Genomic DNA, 7306 nt, shown 5'->3' with positions numbered 1-7306 from the left:
GCACAGTCTGGTGTGGGGGGGGCCTGGCCGGGGGCCGCCACCTGACGCGCCAGCCAGCCTCAGCCGGAGCGGTGCCCCCTCGCACTCAGGCTGAAGCTGGTGCACTGGGCTCGCATCACCATGCCAAATTCCCAACGCGCCCGCCCTGCTTCCTGCGGGAGGAGTCCGGCAGCAGCCTGCGGGGAGGCTGCCCCAGCCGGTAGGGCACTGCCTGGGCCGGGGAGACCCGGGGCTACATGCCTGCTCCCTGCTGGTGGGACCTGTGTCCACCTGTGATGTTAACCCCGCCCGGCACGGGAGCCCAGCCCCCCGGCACAGATGATCCACGTGGCCGCTCTGCGGAGCCTGGCACAGGCAGCCAGGGCAGCGGCACAGCCGGTCCCATCGCCCCGGGCCGGCTGTGGGAGATGGGAGCCGCCTGGGGAGCCAGGATGCTGCTACGTGGCTCTGCCAGGGGAACCCCCCTCCCGCCCGAGGGGGAAGGGCCTTTCCTGGCTCTCCGATCCGGGGCTCCCACTGCTCAGCACAAAGGGCTGATGGGGTCACATGGCCCGAGGCCGCCTGGGAAATGTGTCTGGCTTGGGCCCAGAGGGGTCCCAGCCCCCCCCTCCAGCCCCTGACCTCAGGGCTATGGGTTTCGCTAGTCCTACCCCAGCCTACCCCCGGAGTAGCAGGGTTCTCCAGCGCAGTTAGGTGCTCTAGCCAAGGCCAGGAGCCACCCTGACCCCCCCGCCCCACCCCCAGACTGTCCCCAGCAGCCCACAGTCCTTCCCTTGGGCTACACCCGCCTCTCTTGGGGTTTCCAGTCGGGGCCCGTGACCAATGGGGCTGCCCCCGCCAACATGCTCAGCCTGGCCTCCTGGGGCACCTTTCCTGAGGCTGCCCGTCTGGCACAGCCTCCCCTGGGGCCCTGCCACAGCTCCCCCTTCTCCCTGAAGCCCTGAGCTCATTCCCTAAACCCAGCTCAGGGGAGGCTGAGCCCCAAGCCCCTTTGCCAGCTGGTGCCTTGGCCCCCCCCAGCATAATCCCCTCCCCAAGGTGCCCGTCTCCCCCCAGCGACGCTCGGCCAGTTCTGCGCTCGCTCCCCAAGGTGCCTGGCCTGAAGGCGGGGCCCGAGCTCTCAGCCACCCCTGCGGGGTACCGCGCCCTGCTCCCCGCCACACACAGCTGCAGTGCTTGGGGGAACCGCCCGGCTCGGCTGTCCGCGGGGGCTGAGTGCAGAGCGCGCCCCCAAGAGCGGCAGGGGTCCGGCTGCCGCACGGCCCCAGAGTCGCCTGGTTCTGAGGCCCACAGGTCAGGGCACACTTCGACAGTGCCCAGAAACAAGCACGGGGCAGTTTAAAGAGAACCGAGCAGGGCGTGGACCAGGGCTGGCATGGCTCCCGCAAGCTGGCTCCCAGCGGGCAAGGAGGGGACCAGCCCTCCACACCCTGCTAAGGGACCATCTCCCCTTGTGCCTTCGTCCCCAAGGGGGGCACCCCCTCAGCTTTAGAGTCATGTCCAGAGACTGCAATGGAGACTGAGAAGGGGGGCATCGGCCGGCACTGCCCAGCCCCTACCAAGATCAAGGCCCAGACCCCAACCGAGACTGAGATGCCAGCCTAGTCCTCATTGCTCCAGCCAGGCAGGCGCAGTCGTTCCCACTGGAATAACAAACAGCCTTCACCCCACGCAAACCCTGGCCGGGTTACAGCCCTGCCCGCTCCCTGCCTCCGTTTCCCCTGCCATATGGGAATAACCGCACTGACCTCTCTCCCCCAGCCCGTGGGAGGATTAATTGGGCGATGAGCTAACCGAGTGACCGGAGGGGGCAGACAGCTGGCCAGCTAATTCCGTTAGCGTTGGGGGATTCCTGACAGAAGCTGCTAGCGGGGGGCAAAGGTGAATGAATTTATTTAGCCACCACAGCCCCTCAGAGGCAGCATAGGCTGTTTGACAGACAGGGAAACTGAGGCAGGGGTCACACCGCAGCTCAGTGCCAGCGAAGGGCTGTGGGTAGCACTGCTGGGAGCCCAAGGCTTTGCCAGGGGGTGGGACCTTGGGAAGCGGCACAGATTTAATCCCCTCTCCAGGTGCCAGCACGGCCGGGTAAATCCTGGCGGCTCGTCCATCGCTGCCAGGGCTGTGCCCTGCTCCCCGCACCAGGCGCTCGCTCAGGACTGGCCTGCCACCTGCGTTATCCAGGGACGGCTCCCGCCGAAGCCCTGACAGCAGCAGGGCAGGGCCAGGCGGCTCGTGGGAGGGGCCCGGTGTGGGGTCTCTGGTGTCCCCCAGCTCAAGGACGGTGCCTAGAGGCTGCGTTGACCCAAGCCCTGCACTTGAGGCGTTCAGTTCTGGGTCCCGTCCCAGCCCCCGCTAGCAGGCCCAGGCGCTGGGGCTGCCAGCAGTGAAGGGTGAGTGCCCAGATGATATGGCACGGATGAGCGCCAGGCAGGGCTTTCGACTCCCCAGCAGACACCCTCCAGGACAGGGGCTCTGCCCACAGCCTAGCCAGACCCAGCGCTTCAGGCGGGGCGGAAAGGAGTTACCCTCTGGGTCCGTTCCCCCTGGCTGGTTCTGGGCCTCACCAAGCCCAGCCCTGACTATCGCCAGGAGACCGAGGCCCAGGGATGCTGCCCACAGGGAGACCCGCGGCCAGGGAGCTAACGGATTGACTTGGAAAGTCGCTCAGCCCCCAGTGCTGGCCTGGGAGCGAATCCAGCCTGAACCTCCAAGCTCCTCTCCACAAGCCACATGGCTCCAGCCAGCTGGGTCAGAGCCAACAGCCCCCACCCCTGTTGCCCTCCTTGGGGCAGGCGTGGGGCCTTGGTCTGTTCATGAGGATGGGGATCTGCCCCAGGTGCGTTTCAAACCCCTGTGCCCCAAGCCACAGAGCCCAGCCCTGTCCAAAGGGACCTGTGCTCTGGCTGGTGGCTGTTCAGAGCCAGGGCGGCCAGGCCCAGTGACCCACCCTCCACCCCCAGCAGAGACGTCCGCTTGGCTCCAGGGTGTTGACTGGGACCCCCCCCACGCAGGGACCATGCTGCACAGCAGAGCCACTCGTGGTTCTGGCTGCCGCTGGCCTCGGGAAGCCCCAGCCCCTGCCAGGAGAGCGGGAATCCAGGGGGCACGGAGCGGGTCCGACACGTCATGCAGTCACCGCGCTCTCCTACCCCCAGTTCTCCGCCGCATCGCCCCGGCTTGCCCAGCCCTCTGCCAGTGTCCCTCAATCCCAGCCCTCCCCCCCGATGCACAGCCCTGGGCTCCCCCCATCCCCAGCTCTGCTGGCGCCCCTCAATCCTGACCTGCAGCCCCTGCGAGCCCAGCCCTGGCGGTGCCCCTCACTCCCGACCCACAGCCCCCTGCTGCCCTAACCCTGGGCTGCCCCCACCCCCAGCTCCACCGGTGCCCCTTAATCCTGACCCGCAGCCCCTGCTAGCCCTGGGCTCCGCCTTCAGTCCCAGCCTTCCTCACCCCATTCCAGGGCAGCAGCTCCAGAAACAGGAATATTCTCCGGATTCCTTCCTGTCCGGCGAGTTTCCTCTCCCGCTGCAGGGCGCGCTGGCTGGCCAGAGCCCCTCGGGCAGGATCCGAAGCCCGGCTTGGTTCGAGAGCTGCCCTGTCCCGGTGGATGGCTCCTGTCTCCCAGGCTCTCCTTGCCAGGCGCTAGTTGGCAGGGCAGGTGCGCTGGCCCCAGTGGGGCAAGGGCCAGGCCCCACGAGAGGCCCCTCCGGCTCCAGGGCGGGGAGCGTTGCCACAGCACGGGCCTCTCAGCAGGTTGGAGGCCAGCCAGCGGTGGGTCACGCTCGAGGCGGCTGAAACCTGCTTCTCCAGCGGGCTGCGCCGGAAGCGCTGGGATGGGCTGGATCCTGGGGCCTGCTGCTTCCCTCAGCCAGAGGTGAAAGTAAGCCAGTCCGGTACCAGCAAGAGCCAGTACGCCGGGCCAGAGCGGACCGGCTTCCCCAGGCTGGCGCTTGAGAGGGCCCCGGGCTCCCCATAGCAGCCGGAGCCCCGGGCCTTTTAAAGCGCGGCCGGAGCCCTGCCGCCGTTAACCCGGGGCTCCGGCCGCACCTTAAAGGGCCCGGGGCTCCAGCCGCTGCGGGGCGCCTGGGTCCCTTTAAAGCCCCTCCCCCGAGCCCTGCTGCTGGAGCCCCGGTGTAGTGGCGGCAGGGCTCCAGCGGTGATTTAAAGGGCCTGGAGCGTCACTGCGGGAGCCTGGGGCCCTTTAAATCACCCCGGGGCTCCCAGCTGCAGCCCTGGGGCCTTTAACTCTTGCTATAAAGGGCCTGGGTATTTAAAGGCCCCGCCCCCTGCTCAGGACTCCAGAGTACCAGTAAGTCCTTTAAGTGACTTTCACCCCCAGCACCCCTGGTCTCCCACCTGCTGAGCTGGCTGAGGGCCGGGGCGGGGCGTGCGCCTGGTCTAGGATTAAGAGCCTCGGCCCCCATGAGCAGAGCGGGTGGTTGGCGTCAGGGCGGGGCTGCTGCTCGAGGGGAGAGATCGCCCGGAGAGGAGAGGGCGGGTGCCCCAGGGCTGCGGTGCAGACAGGGCATCTTCCTTCTGTGTCCCCCCACCCTGCCCAGGAGTGGGACCCGCTCCTCCGGCTCCCTGGGAGACAACGGCCCTTCCCGGCTCCTCGCGCTGGGGAGCCCAGCAGAGCAGGCTGCCGAGCTGGTGGCCAGGAGGGGAGGGGAGGCCAGGGCGTCTCCCCCTGCCACTCAGGGTGGTGATTGCAGCGGTGCCTGGCTCGGACCAGGCTCCCCCTGGCCAGTCCTGAGGGAGGCTGTTCCGGGCTGCTGAGCTCCAGGGACTGGCCCGACGCGGGCCAAGTGGCAGGAAATATTTGGGAAGTTCGTAAAGAAACGATGAGAATGACAAACAGGGCTGGATCCAAACGCAGCTGCCTGAGCAGGGCCCCGCAGCCAGCGCAGGGGCAGAGGCTCCTCTGGCTCCTGGGGGAACCGAGAAAAACCACTTCCCAGCCTCCCGGGCTGGGGGAGAAAGGCCGGGTGCATTGAGCCTAGCCCGGCCCCGCAGCCAGCTCGCCACACACGTCGCCTGACCGTGGGCACATGGCTTTGGCCCCGATGCAGCAAAGCCCGGGAGCACGTCCCTCGGGCCCAAAGCAAGCGCTTTGCTGAATCAGGGCCAGTCTCTGTGGGCCTCGGCTCCCCAGGGGTGAAGTGGGGATATTGGCACTTCACAGCCCCCCCGGGCGGGGTGTAAAATAAATTAATGGCTAGTGGGGAGGTGCTCGATACTCCAGTGCAGGGGCCAGACACGGACCGGGCTGGATAAAGAGCAAGATCCCAGAATGCTGCTCGGGGCCCTGACCCGCTGGAGACACGAGATGCGGGTATTGACACCACACGAGTTATCACTGGGGAATTCAGCGATGCTTTGAGCCCCGGGCTGGGGGCCGGAATCTGCACCCCCCTCCCCCCCCAGCAATATGACTCCCAGTAATTACTCTATTGGGTTAGGTCAGAGTTCAGAGATGTCACCGTCTTAACGTAGCCCAGAGCCCGATTCAGGCACAGGCAGGAGACCCCCAGGTCTTGGGGCCCAGAGTCAGGCAACAACGACACAATCGGCCTTTATTTGTCTAAAACCAAAAGTGAAGGTGCGAATTGTTCTGGGTCTGACCAAACCCTTCAAAATGTGAGTGTAACGGACGCAGGGACATGCCTGAGTCTGCAGGGAGCCTGAGACCTGGCATGGGGGGGGACGGGACGACCGCCCGGCGTGTAACGGACGCAGGGACGTGCCCGAGTCTGCAGGGAGCCTGAGACCTGGCATGGGGGGGGACGGGACGACCGCCCGGCGTGTAACGGACGCAGAGACGTGCCTGAGTCTGCAGGGAGCCTGAGACCTGGCATGGGGGGGGGACGGGACGACCGCCCGGCGTGTAATGGACGCAGGGACATGCCTGAGTCTGCAGGGAGCCTGAGACCTGGCATGAGGGACGGGGACAGTGGGCTGCCCTATGCGCCTTACTGTGATGTTAACCTTGAAACTTTCTGTGCTGGGGAGCCCTCACCACCAGCCTAGCAGGGATCTCAGAGCCCCCCATCATGGCTCAGCTGGGGTGGTGCCAGGAGGGCCCCCGCAGCACACAGGAGGAGGGGTGGAGACTGAGTCCTCCCGAAATGGAGAGGGGCCCAGGACACTGTTTGCGAGCAGCTGGCCCCTGCCACCTCGCGAAGAGGCGTGGCCAGAGTGATGGGCCCTGGCCGGGGGTCCCCCAAGTGGGGTGTGACTAGGACCCTGGATCAGGCCCTACCATCATTAGATCTTTCCAAAGCCTATTCCAGGGTTTCCATCTGGCCATTCCGCTCCCTGGCAAAGCCACGGGGCAAACAATGGCCAACGCCCCCCCGTGTATGGAACCAGCATCGCCACAGGCATCCTCCAAGGAACCAGCCCGGCTGCCTCACCCAGCGCTGCAGGACCCAACTGCACCTGCTCAGTGCCCGCCGGCCCGGGCCTGTTACCCAGCGGGCACTTCCCTCTGAGACTCCCTCGGGAACCCCCGAGAGCAGCATTGCAGCCCCAGGATCAACGAGCCCTTGCAAAGCCCGAGGCAGCTGCCAAGGCAGGGGGCTTTTGGGGATGCGAACGGATGCTCCCCTGTGAGGCACATGAAGGCAGAGCCGGAGCAGCCGTCCAGGGCTCCCCAGAGCAGGTTCTGCTGGGCATGGCTCTGCGCTAAGGCGGGAGAGGAGTTCTTTGCGCTCCTTCACTCTGTGATCAGGGTAGCGGATGCTGGGTCCCGTCCTGCAAGGGGCTCTGAGGAAGGGGACCCTGCACACCTCGGGCCTGGGTGGCCAGGCCTGCAAGAGACAGAGGCAAATGCCCGTTCTCAGCAAAGCCAGGAGAGAATTGTTGAGCTCATGGGCCTAGACACTCCAAGTGACGGGCACACTGGAGATGCCCGGTAGCTCACGTTTGGGTCCCAGCTGAAGCAAGGACATGGGCTCCTGTCCTGCAGCTGGCTCTGCATACGGAGCCCTGAGCATCTCCAAAGCCAGTTGCAGGATTAGGCCTGGGGATGGGGGAGTCTCCAAAATACCCACATTGGCCTGACTCTGCTCCCACTGACCACCACGTCCGCGGGCGCACGGCTCGGCCAACGCTGAGCCACCTGGAGACCCCGCCCCAGAGGGCTTGCTAGCCTCTGCCTCTCGCTCCAAGCGACTTCTGCAACACTCGGAGGTAGATCTTGTAGGCACCGCCCAGACACGTCCCGCACAGAGCACAGCAACTCAGACCCATTTCCCAGGCCGGGCATTCTCACGCAGCGCCAACGCCCCTCCAATTCGTGCCC

The sequence above is a fragment of the Lepidochelys kempii genome, chromosome 8 (genome assembly GCF_965140265.1).
Source record: "Lepidochelys kempii isolate rLepKem1 chromosome 8, rLepKem1.hap2, whole genome shotgun sequence".
Taxonomy (NCBI): Eukaryota; Metazoa; Chordata; order Testudines; family Cheloniidae; genus Lepidochelys; species Lepidochelys kempii.
This window is presented reverse-complemented; position numbering follows the sequence as displayed.